The sequence below is a fragment of the Neodiprion fabricii genome, chromosome 7, assembly GCF_021155785.1.
Source record: "Neodiprion fabricii isolate iyNeoFabr1 chromosome 7, iyNeoFabr1.1, whole genome shotgun sequence".
Lineage (NCBI taxonomy): Eukaryota > Metazoa > Arthropoda > Insecta > Hymenoptera > Diprionidae > Neodiprion > Neodiprion fabricii.
Genome location: NC_060245.1, coordinates 2,344,498 through 2,361,787, shown reverse-complemented (window position 1 = coordinate 2,361,787; position 17,290 = coordinate 2,344,498). Strand labels below are relative to the sequence as shown.

Here is a 17,290-nt window from a genome sequence, read left to right as displayed (position 1 = left end):
GCTATAACCATCGCCGATGATGACCGGCTCTTTTCATTATATTGATACAGAGCAATACGTGTACATAATAACGCGGTATGTAATACCTATAATGTATATCTGCCGCCGTTCCTTTTCTCTCGTTCTCTGCTTCTCTCCCTCCTTTTTTAAATCGTATAATAAATGTATACATACGTGTGTTGTTACATAAACGATGTAAATATATTATAAATATTTTAAAACTGAATAATGAATAACGAACAATGATAATATGATAATGGTATAAATAGTAGTTTCAATAAACGCGTATTACTCCAAGCGTGCAGTAATAATATACGTATGTATATCCTTGTTTTTTTTTTTTTATTCATCCTTCCATAATGCTACTGTAACCGCCATGCTCCGACACCATTATTATATAGTTATGGGACCCGCGGCTCAAGCGGAATTTATTGAAACGACTAAACTCTGCCAAAGGATACGCCGTGAAATTTCGATCTCTTTTGTACAATATCGATCTATTGTAATGTATATAACGATCGTAACGTCGATAATATCGGGAATATACAACAACGATCAAATAAGGTGACTTTAATCGCATTCACGATCTTTCCGAGGAACGTAATACGCTGATAACGGTAATAATCAAGTGGGTACAACGGGTATTGAAAGTGAGCGGTTTTGAAACGAAACAGTTCTTTTTTTTTTTATTCTACGTTGTGTTTCCCCTCAGAGTTTATTGTACGCTGAATCGATGCAGAGAACAAATGTTTCGCTGAAATATTTCTTTTTTTTTACTGTCAGTTCAAAACTTTTATACAAGGATTGGAAAGAAAGAATTGATAAGAGTACGAAAGCCCGATACGAATCAATTATTTTTTTTTGCAATTTAACCGTAGCATCAATTATCACATTTTTCTCGTCTTGGATCAAGATCGATCTGTTGATTTTAAAAGATTTCAACCAATAGGAATAAAAAAAAGAAAAAAGAAAAGAAGACAAGAAAATTGCAGTTTAGTTAACATCTATCGAGTAATCGGTGTTCTGCAAATAAATTTTTCTTGCCTGCTTTTTATATTTCCGAAGAAGTAGAAAGTCTTTATCTTCTTTTTGTTATCCTAATACACGTACGATGATTCATAAATCATGCATTCACCACTTTTGTCATCATGTATCCTATAATTTGCGAAAAAGTTCAGATAAAATATTATATATATATATATATCCTTATCTCTTTTTATTCTCACAGAATAATAATTTAATTTCGACGATCACCAGAACAAAAAAAAAAAAAAAAAAGCATAACTTGTAACTGATGCTCGAATTTTCGAAACTGTAATTGCTCGTTTCCTGGAATTTTTTTTTTTCTTGTTCATCGGGTACAAAAAAAAAAAAAAATCGCGAATCTCTTTTTTCCATTTTCCTCAATTTCCCAGTAATGGAGCATTTATACAATTATTTCATCGAAGAACGTGCCATTCTCTAAATTTAACCTAATCTGTAATAAAATCAAAGTGAAACAGATTTTTTTTTTTTTATCGTCTACAAATCACCGACCATTAGCACAACATACAATATGCGCATGGATATGTAGTATGTATATATATATTCCACACACACATACACACACGTATATGAGGATATTAAATGTATATAATATGTTTGCTGCCCCGAGGCCCGTTTTCTCACTGAATTGTTTCTCTATCGCTTCAATCCACGTGACGTTGCGAGCGCTGAAGAGTCGGTTGAAATCGAAACTGCTGCACTAGACACACAGAATCCGCAACGATCCTTAGCGCGTGCGCAAATGCGAGCGAAGTACACTGTACTTACCATACGAGTAACCACGTGGACGTAGAACACCGCGCTGAAAGACTTGAACTATGTTAATGCGTACGTACCTATCGTACATAAGATATATGAAGACGAAGCGGCGCAGCGCGTCAAGTTGCGCGTGTAGTTTGCACTTCGTGTCAAATAGTTTCCCGATTAGTTCGGTATTTCTGCGCAAACTCGTCCACACCGTTCAGATGCAGACTGCACATGGTTACACCGCGCACTGCACTGTACTCTCCGCTGCACTAAAGCGCTCGCCGTGATCTTCCGCGATGCTCGCGGGAAAAGGAGAGAGTAAAAGAGAGCGAGAGAAAGAGAGAGAGAGCGTGCGTGCGCTTATGCGACCGCTTAACACCGCTCGGGCATGGCAGCGAGCGCAGTTTGCGCAAAGTAACGCCGCGCTGCGCGCGAGCGAAACGAGGAGCGCTGTACGAGCGCGCGCTCAGCGCAACCAGTATGCGGTCTCTGTAGGTACCTACTCTGTGTTTAGCGGTGCACGATGCCTACACGGGCATTAATTCAAGCGCACGGAAGCAAAATTGCGCGCGATACGGTGCAGCGGTGCTCATTCGAAGCTCGGGAATAAAGGGGAACACAGAAGCGCGATGCCGATGCGCTTGCGTTTGTACTTTACGCGTCGGCGCACCCAACTCTCTTCTCTCTTTCTCTCTCTCTCTCTCTCTCTCTCTCTCTCTCTTTCTCGCTCTCGCGCGCTCTATAGCGCCGAGTGCAAAATGCTACAACGTATGCAATGCAATGCCAATCGACGCAAGACACGCAGAGGGTCTTCCTCCTCCTCCGTTTTCTTCTTCTTCTTCTTCTTCTTCTTCACCTTCGACGCGTAGGCCGCGGGGCTGAAGAGCCAAGATTCGAAACAACCGGCGCGCAACAGTGTTGTTGCCTGTTTGGAGAGATTGCGCAGAGGCCACTTTTGAGCGCTTAATACCCTCCCTTCTCCTTTGCCGCCGTTGCGCGACAAGCTTCTCTTCTCTCTCTCTCTCTCTCTCTCTCTCTCTCTCTCTTTCTGTATCTGCTAACGTTTCGCTTGGCAACAATAACGTCGTCTGCGCTATCGCTTTATCATTTGCAAATGTGTTCGCGTATTTTTGTCTTTGCTTATATGTGCGAGAACCGTTTGTAGGTAGACGTATGCGAGCGCATTTTGACATAACCGTAACCGATTCGCGATGCACCTATTTGATAATTCTCTTTACCGCGACACTGAAGTTAGGACACATACGCAAAATTTGCAGGCGTATTTACTGTACTCTGTTTAACATTGTACGCGTGTGGAGAGTATTATTAGACAAGGTTCAATTGCTTGTATTTTGTACTCGAAAAGAGATGAAAGAAAAACGAAGTGGGAGAGAGAGAGAGAAGGAGAGCTAGAAATACAGCGAACAGACGTGCCAAATTACGATTACACGCACAGATGTGCATACATGTACTTTTTATAGACTTGAACTTCGATCACAAAGCGAGCTAGTTGTTGCGATAAATTTTTCATTTTCTATCTTATTATTATTATTACACAAGCAAATACTGAGCGAAACTGTAGTTTTTGGCATTAAAATCATTAATTTAAAATATTAAAACCTTCTGGTATGATTCAAATTGCCTGAAAATTATATCTACGAATTTTCATATCGTTCATTAACATGTAATGGAAGTGGTTAAAATTTAATCACCAGTTTCGCTTTGTAAAGAAATTTCTTCATGCTATTACTGTATTATACGAGAATTAGTCGAAACGGGGTCAAAATTCATGAAGTGAGAGCAAAAGAAAAAAAAAAATGATACATGTATAAAAAAAAAAAAAAAAATGTTCAAGGCTACCGGAAAATTTCGAACAGTTTCGTAAGATATTATATACCTATACTAGGTGTGTATATTTGACTAATAAAAATTCTTAAAAATTGCCTTGCATATTGAAAGAGACATCTAATTGACCCATCTTGTCTGTCTTCCCATTTTATTCAAGCTAATATTAGTATAGTGATTATGTACATATCGGCATTTATGATACCTATATGACACATTCCGACTGACGCGATAAAGTGCAATTAAGATTACTATAATTTTCTCTCTCACTCTCTCTCTCTCTCTCTCTCTCTCTTCAACGGATGGTAAATACGCCTTACACAACGCATACTTTTCGCGATACAGTGTATGTATCGTAATAATTATATGTGTAAAAAAACGTACATCATGCGACATGAGTATCTATATAATACGATATACCTGCAGGACGGTAGTAATGTTGGTAATATAATTTGTTTGCGATCGCGAGAACGACATTGAAGAGTCGCGGTGTACGATGCAAAAAATTTGACTTTGTCAGCGAATCGCCCCCCACCCCCATCGCTCCTCCATCACCCCTCATATCTCTCTATCTCTCTCTCTCTCTCTCTCTCTCTCTCTTCGTCTTGGGCGCCATACGGAGACCGCGTGCAGATTCCGCGACGGCCGATTCGCGATTGCAAGGGCGAGAGGGAGGGAGGTGGAACGAATACTTACACGTAAGCGTAAGTACTTTGACGTACTTAGTATCTGACGTGCGTCTAGCCACTCGAGATGCTGAGCCAAGTTGCAATTAAAGTGCGGATGTACCTTGCCACGCGTGCAATGATAAAAGCAGACCGCCTGAACGCGTGGCAACCGGAATTGCACGCCGGATGCAGCGGTTGCCGCTATCCCGGTTTGCGGTTCGACGATGTAATTGTTTTATACGTTATATGTTGTAGATTGATAATGTTATACTTTGTGCTGTAATTGTTTAGGCAATTAACGCGTATCGATTGATTGCTCCGAGTCTAGATATTGCACGTTGTATTGAAATCTGATTGTGCAGACGTTTAACGAAGCTTCGTTATTCTTTATCTATTCAATTTAACTTTGGCTATTATTTTTTTCTTTGCGTTCACTCGTCGAGGTGATTAGGGTTTTCGATATCGCGTATTATTTTTTTTTTTTCTTGTCGGGACTGGAGAATTCTTGACTGGGAAATCCCGGGAATTATCGAATTTTTGAGAATTTCTGATAGTTTTGAAAAATCATAAAACTGTTAATTGAATGGAAAATAAATTTTATCTTGTTAATAATGATCGACATTTGTCATCTATTCAGTCTTCCTGTATCTTCTTGTAAAATTTTTAATTTGTTTCACTTTTATGAAAAAGTAGGTACTTTGAATATACGTATCTTAGTTTCCTTCCTCCATTTGAGGGATGAGTTTAAACTGTATTTTTCGAGATGTCTCATATTTATTTTTATTCTTTCTCTTCTCGACTATTTTCTTTTTTTTTTTTTCTCAGTGTGTGCGATAAAAGTCGAAATTTGAATATCAATAACAGCAACAATAATAATAATAATTCGTATCACACCTTCTCCGCAACTGTTGCTTGGATTTTCCACAAAGTCGTTAATTCGCGTGTTCACGTCTATAAATAATTATGGCGAAACGCTAGGATTGTAATAATTATTAAACGTTCCACTTGCAAGATTATCCTCTCACTCGTGCGCGGAACTCTCGAATGCAACAGGCTGATTCCACATCGAATACGGAACACCTCGATTTGCATTCAAGTTCCCTTCCTGTTACACACTCGCGATGGATAAATCCGGCGCCATCGTTGAATTTCAAATTTTCACAGGATTTTCAACAATTTGTTTTTTTGGTCAAAGACCTAAGCGGTTATTTCAAAATTTTCTCCCTCAATTATTGGGATCAAACGAATTCCAAAATCAAAATCTCTCGGAACAGTGAACGAAGTAATTTGTTAGTAAAACTTGTAAAAAAAGACGAACAAAAAACACCTTCCGAATGTCGTAGATTTTTTCAAACGTACCTGTTGCAGAAGATTTATTCTAAAAGTGTAAGAAAAATAAAATTGTTCGTTACTAGGGTGAAAAAGTGTAGTGTAGGAAATTCCGATTTTGATGCTGTCTTTGTTTGAAACCCATAATTCTGACAAACTTCAGGAGATACGATGATTTTTTTTATTTTATTGAAATTGCAAAATATGTAACCTCGTTGTTAGTTCAAGACTCGTAACAAGCATATAAATAAATAATTGCAACATTACACGAAACTTTAATGACTTGGGTGTCCGAGTGTCTGAAAAGTGTTTATGCGCCTACAAAAAGTGCAAAAATATATTAGAAACGTGAGAAAAGGAACGTTACCGAGACTAAACAGATGCGACGTATACGTCCCACTGCCCCTCAAAGGGTTAAAAAATATGCCCAGCCAGATTGTACGTACCAACTGACAATGAAACGTACCACTGGAAATGAACGGCTCCGATTCTGCAGAACAAGGATAGATTTAAAACGCGTTGCTCGGGCCGTGCAGGTAGAATTGTAACTCCGTTCCACTGATCCATTGGCCCACTCCAAGTCGTCCAAGGCATACCTGAACCAGCGGTAGCTTACAACTCGAGCCACTCCGACCGGTTCACCGCCTTTTCAAACTTCTCTCGCCGCGGCTTCGATGCACGTAGGGTACGTACTGCAAGAATTGCACGCCGATGCAATTAAACGCGCATCTTCTGCAACCTGCCGCTGTTGCATCGAATGCCGCCCTCCTGCGGTCTTTGGAAGAGCGAGACCGAGGGATCGTGGTGTCGACGTGTCATTCGAAACGATGTCTTTTTTTCTTTTTTATCTATCATTGTCAGAGAAAATTCGCAGTCTTGAGAAATCATTCGGGATTACAGAAATCTCTTTTTCATCTTTTAAAGTAATTGTATTTTATCTTGGAAATGGTTTATAAGTGATATTGTATGTCAAGTTACCATTTTCGTAATCAGCGTTGTATAAAATTTCTGTAATCGCTAAATATGTGATCGTGGTGTGTAAATTTTTTCTCCCCGATGAAACGGTCCTGGAACGGAACATTGCGAGTCGATCCAAGGTTTCGGTCGATGAACAGTGTAAGGTTAAAATTAACATCGATCCGAATAACCGTACGATGATCTATACGCGATTATTTCACTACGATAGATCCTTCAATCTGTGTACCGTAAATCGATCCTCTTTCGTTCTCACTCCATCCTGCAGCCGGTATTTTATATGATATATACATACGTGGAAGAAGGTTTCAACAGATATTATTTGTTATAGTCGTGTTGTTGTAGACGACGTGAGCTGCGAACGGAATTGGTGAAATTTGTTTCTCATCATGGTAAAGCGATTATTGATTTATCGAAGATTTAGATGATTTTGGGAAAAGCGTCTACGTCATACCGTGAATTGTATCCTTGATCCACATGTAAGACGTACAAACAGTGAGAGAGAGAGAGAGAGAGAGAGAGAGAGAGAGAGAGAGAGAGAGAGAGAGAGAGAGAGAGCATCAACCCGGTGCAGCAGAAGCGAATAAATAAGGTTCGGAATGCTGTAAGCGAGGTTTTTCGTACACTTGCAGAAGCTGCTTACCTGTACCAACCGCAGGTATACATATAGCTGAAGTAATGCACGGTCAGCAGCAGACTTTGAAAGTTTCGTAAGATGCATTATGCTATATACTATACCATACCTATATATAATACATATGTGGTACACATTACTGTTTACGTACCATGATGCAGGGTGTGCAACACACTTTTCCAGTGCATTTCAATGCACACGTGCCGTCGTATAATTTGTTTAAATGTGCATTCTTCGAATAAGAAGAGAGAGAGAGAGAGAGAGAGACAGAAATTAGTAAACGATACGAAGAGCGACAAATTTTTCTTCTTCTCATTTTAATGGGATTGCGTAGAATATTTGGGCTGCTTTTTTATTTTGAATTTCAAGAATGGAAAACTATGCTTTCTAAATTTTCAAAACTGAATCAAATACTCGACAATTTTGTACAATATAAATGAAAAAAAAAAACAACAAAATATCGTTTCAAATCATTGAATTTAAATTCGAACAGAGACACGATTGTTTTTCAGGAAATCAATTTAGATTCGATTTCAATTTATCAGGCGCTTGAGAATCTCTTGAGAAACGAAACCTCTATGATCGTACGATTGGTCAAAGTGTTGATAAGAAGAAAAATTTCTACTCGAGTAAACTCAGTTTAGAAGAAATCTAAATGCTTGTTGGTTTTTCCAACACTTAGAGTTTGAAGACTGATAAATCCTTGTGACAATATTTGTTATTTTTTCCCCCCTAAAAATACGATCTATCGATTTGTAAGCGGTGCAATGATTTCGTTGTAAAAATGTCCTGTAATCGCAACGATCTTGACGAATTGTCGAGGATCAATGATCAGCTGAGAAACTCGAGGCCTAAACGGCGGCGGCTGAAATCTTTCTAGCATCTTCCACGTGTATGTATGTATAGCGATTATACATATGAATGCCCGTTAAGTTATTTCGTGCCGGCGTTGAATTTTAAACGCGTTATACGCAAATCAGCATATATTCAGATATGCATCGGCGATGTTTGGTTTAAGAATTAAACGATCAAAAGCTGAATTGTTTCTTATCTCGCACCCGAGTCCCGTGACATTGTGTACTAGCCTACAACAAAAAAAAAAAACCAAAAGGAAAAAAAAGGAGAAGAAAAAAGGAAACAAGAGAGAAAGAAAAGAAGAAATAGAAAAATAGATAAATAACAGACTAACTTCTCTTATGTGTTCTACCGGATAGCGATCAGAATTTCAAAAAACTCGGGGAACCGTCGTCAGCCATGAGATACAGCTGAACCCGCGGCATCGGGCATAAACGGTATTCAAATTCAACTCCAGCCTCGAATATACATATACATTCATGCACACCTACTGGATCCGCATTTAGATTCCAAAACCGCTTCAGGTGAGAGAGAGAGAGAGAGAGAGAGAGATGGAGATAAGAGGAATAAAAAAAAAAAAAGAAAAGAAAAGAAAAGAAGAAACCGAATACATATTCTACAGATTTTTTTTCTCCATACAATGTTTCGCACATCTTATATATTTTATCACACATTTTGAATCTTTGTATTGAATATACGAAGATATTTTTTCAATTCAATTATTTGTAAAGTATTTAATCCTTTATTGTTTCGGTTTTATAAATTTGTCATTCATTTATTCAATCCATTCGTTTATATAAATTTTGAACTTGCATTATTATTGAAAAAGATTTGTTGTTATAGATTTTTGAGAATGAGGTTTCCATAGGTTTTATTCATCTTCTATGTCGTTTAAGAAAATGATGTTTTCAATTGCAGACACAATCAGTGGGTGAAAAAAATTTGTTCATAGATTTTTACTTCGAAACCAGTGAATTTCTGAATGTTTTCTATTCTTAAGTCACGCAGTAAGTAGAAACGAGACGGTATTCATACACGTTATTTTAAAAAAAATCCAAGATCCTCGAAATTCGAAGTGGACGAGATAAATGTCATAGGCTTCGTTCTTACCTACCGCGTTCTTGAAACCGACGAACACTGCGAATGATCGACGGCAGAGCTTCCGAACGCGAGAAATGACGAACCGTGAATAGCTTGCTCGTTAATCCGTAAGCGGCGCCACCGTCTGAGGACATCGTCGAGCTTCAGCGCTCTATAATTTGGGGATTCAAAATTGGCAGGGCGAACTTTTTCCGCTTGTAATATTTATAATACGATAAAAAATTTCCGCGGGGAATTCAAAGAGGCGTTAAAAACGAGTTCACTGATCAATTTATTTTTTTTTAACCAATGTGTGTCATGTCCGCATTACGCTGCACGGTGTAATGATTCACTTCTATAAGATCAGAGGGTGATTTAATATTAACGCTACAGAATTCTTCAGGGTTGTTTTTTTCCAGAGACTGAAAACGTCATCGTTTTGAAAATAAAAAGAGTCTCAAATGAGGTGAAACCTGAGTATAACGAATTAAATTAGGTTTTTGTTTGTTTTCGGAACAAATTTGCGGGATTTTGGAAATTGTAAGCTTTTTTTTGTTCTTCCGGAATCGAGACTCTCATTTAGTGTAATCGAAGTATTTCGGAACAAGATTACTTCTAACGCAGCTATGGAGTGCGAAGAAAAGTGATAGAAAAAGAGAAACTCGTTTGGGAATTTTCGGTTAAAAAAAAATTTCACCCCTGTTGTATGCAGGCTTTGAAAGGGTTGAAAATGTGTTTTCGGAATTGAATTATCGGGGTAATGAACCGAGCTGCTTAAGCAAGTCCTAACGTGTGCAAAATTAGATATCGTTTGATGGGGGAAACTACACACCCTCCAAAGTTTAACCCCCTATCTAGCCGTAAGGATCTCCACTCTCGAGTCGAGTAAGCATTTTCAACCATTTTTTTTTTTTTTTGCCTTCTTTTTTCTCGCTAACCCACGTATCGACGATAAACAAGCCCTAATATTTTATACACAGCGCATTTTGCCACGAGTAGGGTCTTCTGGTCGAGATTTCTCGAAGCTAGAATTATTCTGGACTTACTCAAGACGAGGAAAAAAGTGTCGAGAAATCGAGAAGTCGCGTCTTGATCGTACGCAACAGTAAATACTGTGTGTAACTTTGATTTAAGGATTGCTTTTACAAAGATCCTTCAGGTACTTGCTATTTGTTTAATTGAAAGGCTCCGTGATTAATATTCTTACTAGCCTTAGGAAGGAAGCTGTGATACATGTATGCAAAGTACCTACTTTTTCATAAACACGACCAATTAAAAGTTTTACAGGAAGATATTCAAAGTTTAATTTAGCTAGTTTTGTTAGGAAAATGTGAAAGTATTGAAAATTTGAATTTAAACAAGACTGAATAGATCATAAATGTTGATGATTATTAAGAAGCTTAAATATATTTTGTATTGAATTCACAGTTTTATGATTGTTTTTTTTTTTATAGTTATTTATAATTCGTCAAATTTTACGTACCTCACTTTTGTATCCCGTTCTTCTGCCTTTCCCTTTCTCTTTTTCGCTTTCTCGTTTACGCAGCTGTCGAATTATGGAATGAATAAAAAAAAAAAAATAAAAAATAATAATGTAAACCAACGTTGAGCATCGTGAAAAATAAAAATCGAGAGAACATTTCGAACATACGGTAATAAAAGGTGCAGGATAGGAGATATTTCGGAAAAGTAAATAATGACAAATCATCGAATGAATAAATTTCAACGACGAATGAGAATTCGAATAAGCATTGATTTTTCAATCGTCGTTTCGTTTTTTCGTTTCGTTCGTTTGCGGTTGTTTTTTTTTTTGTAATTTTTTTCTTTTATTTATTTTTTATTAAGTTTATTTTATATATCGACAACAACACGTCATACATTAGAAAACAGAAGGTGTTTTTTTTATTTTTATAATATTTTTTTTTTGTTTTTTGTTTTTTTTTTTGTGTATTTTTTTTCACTTATTTTGTTTGAAGCAAACTCGAATGAAAAGTTTTGTTTGTTTACTCATCTTTTTTTTTTCTTCCTCGCTTTGTGTTTATTTTTTTTGTATTTGTTTCATTTCGTTTCACGCTTTTCTTTTTCTTTGTTTTGTTTTTTTTGTTGTTTTTCTGCTGTTGTTGTTCGGTTTCGTTTAAAATTTTATTTTTCTTCGTGGAACAAACCGAGAGACATTTTTTTTTAACACATATATGTATATATACATACATACATACATACATACATGTATATATATATATATATATATGTGTATGCGAGAGCGTATATGTGCAGTCGCGCGCATCTATGGAGTCGTATATGTATACAATTATGCAATGTATCATGTGTAATGCATGTATATATATATATATATATATATGCTTAGATGCATGGACATGTTCGCGAAGCGTGCTTTTTACAAGGTTCACACAATAATACCATAATAATTCATAATAATGTTAGACAATTAATATATTTATAATATATAAAATACACGCGGAACATGTTTATGCAATTACGCATGTTATAATTCATAATACACAGATTTTTGTATCTCAGTATTTTTTTGGTGGTTGGGGGTGGGGGGGGGGGTGGGGGGGGATTTTTAGTCCCTTTAAATTTTACGAGCAAATTTTTTCGTGATCGTATTTTCTTCCGAATGGTTTTTTGTGTGCGCGTATATGTGTGTGTGTGTGTGTGTGTTCAATGAGGTCGTGTGCGGGTGTTACATATTTATAATAAAGTAGCAATATATAGTACTTGCAGATTGTAATAATAATGCGTGTTTTTTTTTTTTTTTTCGCGAATCAGAATGGTTGTTTTTTTTTTGTTTTTTTTTTTCTTCTTCATCGTCAATTCTTACTTATATCTTGTCCATTCTCGATCTATAATATAATTGTTATTTTGTTTCACATAATTCATTATAACACATCGTGATAATACAATATTATGTTTCCTGCTGCATAAGATAGTGTTACAATAATGTGTGTCGTATACATATTATACGTTATACAATGATAATAATAATAATAACGAATTGTCTGTAGGTTATTATGATAATAATAATAACATTATTATAAGTTATGATTTCACAGAGAAATAAGATGAGGAAAAACAAATTAATGGTTTTCCGCTTTGCGAACGCGAATGGTTTTTTTTTTTTTTTTTTGACTCTTGTTTCGTATCAATCGCATTACAATTTGTTTTAACCTCATTTCAATTATGCATTCATTATCTTCGTTTATCACTATTATAGGTAATAATAATAATAATGTATATTAATAAGTATGTAAGACAAGTATAGGGTTTCATTATTTTCTTTCTTACTATTCTTGTTTCTTATTTCTTTTTCTTTTTCCATCCCCATCGTCATCTTTCATTCTTCTCCTTTGCATTCTCTTTCTATTCTGTTAATCCTTAATCAACTCATTTGCCTGCGTTTGTTTTATCTGCCTTCTTGTTCTCAATTTTGCAATTTTTAATTTTTCTTATTATTATTTGTTTATTCAATTTTGTTTTTCTTTATGTTTCTCAGTTGTTCCTTGTCGTCCTGTCTGTTTATTTATATAACAACAAACTTGATAATCTGCGGCTGGCAAATCGAATATATTTCGTGTGTGTGTGTGTGTGTGTGCGTGTGCGTGCTTTCTCGTGTAGGCAAAAATTTTTTTCCCAACCAACTACGTACATATGTCAAAAAAACGTCAAATTTGCAACGTTAATAAAAATCAAAAACAAAGAACAAGATCGAAAATAAAAAAGTAAATTGAATGAGAAAAAAAAAAAATGCTCAACAAAGAATATTTGGATAGTCGAAGGAAGAAGTTTTCTAAACGAAATAAGAAACTTTTTTTTTTTTAAGTAATCAACTACCGGGATGTTTAAAAAGTTCAGAAAAAAAACGAACGAGTGCGTATTTTTGCGTACGTGCGTGTGTGTTTAATGTTTGCGTGATGTGGTTACGGTACGTTTAGGGGACAGTCGTCGGTGTGTATTATTTATTTATTTAAATATCGAAATATTCTCCCTCTTCCGCCGCGCTAAGGTCTTGCCGGTGAATTGTTTTTTTTTTGCTTTTTCTTTCTCGTTTTTTTTCTAAGGGGTGGTTGGGGGGGGGTGGGGGGTGGGGGATACAATCGAAATGGACACGGTATCGTTCTTGGACGGAAGCCGAAATAAGCGTCCCGGAGTCTCTCCTCTTATTATTGGAATTTATGTACAAAATTTTACAACCTACTCATCGCGCAGTTCCATCGACATATAATTTATTACTTTATTTCTTTTCTTTTCTCCTTTTGTTTCAATTATTATTATCATTATTATTATTAATTTTATCCTCCCCCCGTAAGTAGTTAGTATTATCGTCGTAGAGTTAGTATTATTATTATTATTATTATTATTACTATTATTATTATTATTATTTCTCTCTCTCTCTTTCTCTCACGTTCTTCATTAAATTTATTTAATCAATTAATTAACCTTTGTTTATATAAACTTATTTTTCTTTTTGTTTCTTCCGTGAATTTAGTTAATTTTTTTTTGTTTTGTTTTGTTTTTGTTTTTTTTTTTTTTCTCTTTCATTTGTAATATATATATATGCATATATAGTGTGTATAGACGAAATAGGACCTAGAAGTTATTAAAATTTTTCATTCTTCACTTTGTTCTTTTTTTTCTCTTATACTTTTGTACACTATATACTAACGACACCTAAACATTTAATTTCCACTCACGTTTTTCTCTCGATTAAATTTTCACACGTACGTATATATATATATATATATATATATATATAATCACGTATCGCTATTATATGATCAGTAGGTAATAGTTTATTTTTAGTAATTAATGAAAATTTTGCCGTACAATCGTTATTATTTATTGTTTATTATCATTATTAGTATTATTATTATTGTTGTTTATTATTTATTATTCATCAATTATTATTATTATATCGTGGGTGAAATTTTCATCATTCATTTTTTCGTTTTTTTTCCATTTTTTTTTTTTTTTTGCAGTAGTAGGAGTAGTTTTAGTATTAGTAGTAATAGCAGTAGCAGTAGCAGTAGTAGCGGTAGTAGTAGTGGTGGATTCATTTTTCTTACCCTCTCCCTCTCTCCCTTCTCTTTTTCACTCCTTCATTCCTCTCTCGAATCCATACCGTTCTTGATCTGTAACACTGTTCTCATTCGGTTTTGATACCGACGATTCTACATCTGGATTAAAATTTTTTCATATCACTGCCACTCCTGCTGCTGGCTGCTGCTTCTGCTTCTGCTTCTGCTTTCTGCTTTCTGCTTCGTCATATTCTTTATTTATTTATAGAAATATGCTTACAAAAATATAATTTCGCGAGACTCGCGGAAGCGATTCGCGAATCGTCGCAGAACGACACCCGGTTATTTATTATACACGAAATTTCCGAAAAGCGCACGTTTTTTTTTAAACCCCCGTAATGACTTAATTTCGAAACCGTTCGCGCGTCGCGGACGCATTAATATATATTTTTACGTTACTTTTTTTTGCGTTTTTGTCTTTTTTTTTTCTACCACCACTTTTTCCAAAATTTTGTTTCAATCATTCAATATTATTCTTCACCTTAATCTCCCTCTCCTTGACTATAACAATAATAATCGTAATAATTATAGTATCTATTTATTAATCACGGCAAGACCTTTCGCGGCGAAATGTAATTTTGATCACCATAAAATTTATTTATTCTTAGCGTGCCAAAAATGTTTTTTTTTTTCAATTTTTTCTTTGTTTTCTGAGTATCCCTATTATTCCCTCCCTCTTTCTCTCCCTTTTTGACTCTCCGTTTATCTCTCATTTTTCTCTTTGGTGTTTCGTAAATTTTATCTAGCCTACGGTAGCAATTTTTTTTACAGTGATACCAAATATAACGAAATATATATATATATATATTTATATATGTGTATATATATACATATATATTTATTATTATTATTATTATTATTATTATTATTATTATTATTATTATTATTATTCAATTTAGTTTTCTTTCTTCTTTCTCTCTCTCTCTCTCTCTCTCTCTCTCTCTCTCTCTCTCTCTCGCTCTCTCTCTCTTTCATCACTCACACCGCGACAACCCCTGCACGATAATTTAGATTTAGGATTAAAAAATTTTTTCGTTTAATCAATTTAGCGTGTGCGAATTCCAAATATACATATATATATATATATATAATTTTTTTTTTCTTCCTCTACTTCTCTCTCTCTCTTTCTCTTTTTCTCTTAATCTCTTATATGCCAAATACATATATGTCTCAAAATTGTGTACAACTGATAATTTTATTATATTATTCGCATCATCATCGTTATCGTAGTTTTCGTCATCACCATCGTCATTACATTATATTATCGTCATGTACAATATATATAATAATAATAATAATTATGTAATCCTCCCCCTATCCCCCCTCATTCCTCTCTTCCTTCTCATCTCGATCGCCTTGTTTTATTTCAATTTTTCGTTCGCTACTCGTTATTCTCTTCTTTTCTCTTCATTTCCTTTTCTCTCAATTCATTTTTACGTTTCTCCCACACGCTTACTTCTATACCCTTATCGTTTAAACATTTCACGCTCGCGTACAACCCTATAATATTATACATCATATACCGTGTACATGCACATGTATATGTACATGTATTATATACATAATACACGTATGCATAGTTTCGTTCGTGCTAACAGTAATAATAATAATAATAATAACAACGAAACAACCGAAAAGTAATTCGTATAAGTTAAAATATGAATGTATCGTATGGTAATTGTTATTGTTATCAATTTCGTTTCACCTGAAATTTATACACATACATATACATTTGCGTGCCTGTATTATGTATAACAATTTGTCGTGTATTATCTACGAAAACACAATAATTGTATCATCGTATCGTTATGTTTAGTCTTTATACGTACATATAATATTATAGTATATTTCGTACCGGCGTTTGATGTTTGCAGTATTCGCAATACGTCGTGATGTTATTTTCGAAAGTATGTTTAACAAAACGCTGTAGTCGAAAATGAAAAAAAAAAAAAAAAGGGGAAAAAGAAAAGAGAAGAAGGAATAACGAACAAGAAAAAAAAAAGAAAAGGAAACGGTTATTCCGCCACACATTATTCGTTAGTTCAATCTTTCTTCTTCTTCTAACTTATGGTTTTTATTTTTGTTTGTTTTTTTTGGTTTTTTTTTTTTTGTCTTTTGTTTTCACACATCAATATACACACCTACGTCTCCGTAATCGAAGTAATTTGTACTTGTAGCCATATATTTTAAATATTATCGTTAATAGTATTACTATTGTTATTGTTATTATTATTATTATTATTATTATTATTATTAAATTTTTTTTCCATCATCTGATTTTTTTTTTTTTTGTCTTTTGCTTTTTTCTTTTTCTACACGCGTTCAGCAGCAATTGCGGCGGCCCGAGCAAATCTTATAATAACCTCTCATTTTTTTTTCACGAGGCCGTTCGGTGTTTTCTTTTTTTTTTCATATTTTTTCTTTTTTTTACTACCTTACTTTTGTTCACCGAATTTCAAATTTCTTATATTACTCGTTAATTGTATATATTATATATATATATATATATATACATATATATATATATATATGTATATCGTCGTTCGATATGAATAGTGAATATATCCTAAATTTAATGATAATATATTGTAACAATAATTCCTCGCGATACATTTTACAAAATTTGACTCGTCGAAAATTTTCAATTTACTTTAATTTCTTACATTTTAAAAATTTTCTTAAACTTTTTGTCCCCACTACCCAACAGTCGAAATTTATAGAATATGTATTATACCTAAATGCCAAAAATATTTTTTTTTTTTTTTTTTGTGCGATAGATCCGGTGCAATTATATCTCACATATATGCCAAAATGTAGATTGCACATTTGAAGGATTTATATTATTATACACAATTTATACCGCGGGAAATGACGAACGAAAATAAGTTTTTTCAACAAACTAACGACGTGACGATCATGAATGTTATACAATATGATGAAAATATATAATTCAAAATATAATCATGACATTAATAATAATAATTACAATAATCACGACAAAGTCTATGGAAATACCT

General features: G+C 34.5%; 1 protein-coding gene and 1 long non-coding RNA gene across 3 annotated transcripts in view; one reads left to right on the top strand and one right to left on the bottom strand.

Annotated features, from left to right (window-relative positions):
* The window catches only part of LOC124186398 (protein doublesex-like), an 81,071-nt gene extending 79,036 nt beyond the window's left edge, over positions 1 to 2,035 (bottom strand). The window contains exon 1 of one of the 2 annotated variants that reach the window (XM_046578083.1): positions 1,813 to 2,035. The gene's annotated coding sequence lies outside the window, so the exon portion shown is untranslated. The other variant, XM_046578084.1, reaches the window with a different exon arrangement.
* LOC124186401 overlaps positions 1 to 17,290 on the top strand; it is a 212,270-nt gene that overhangs the window by 44,304 nt on the left and 150,676 nt on the right. The gene's annotated exons all lie outside the window — the stretch shown is intronic.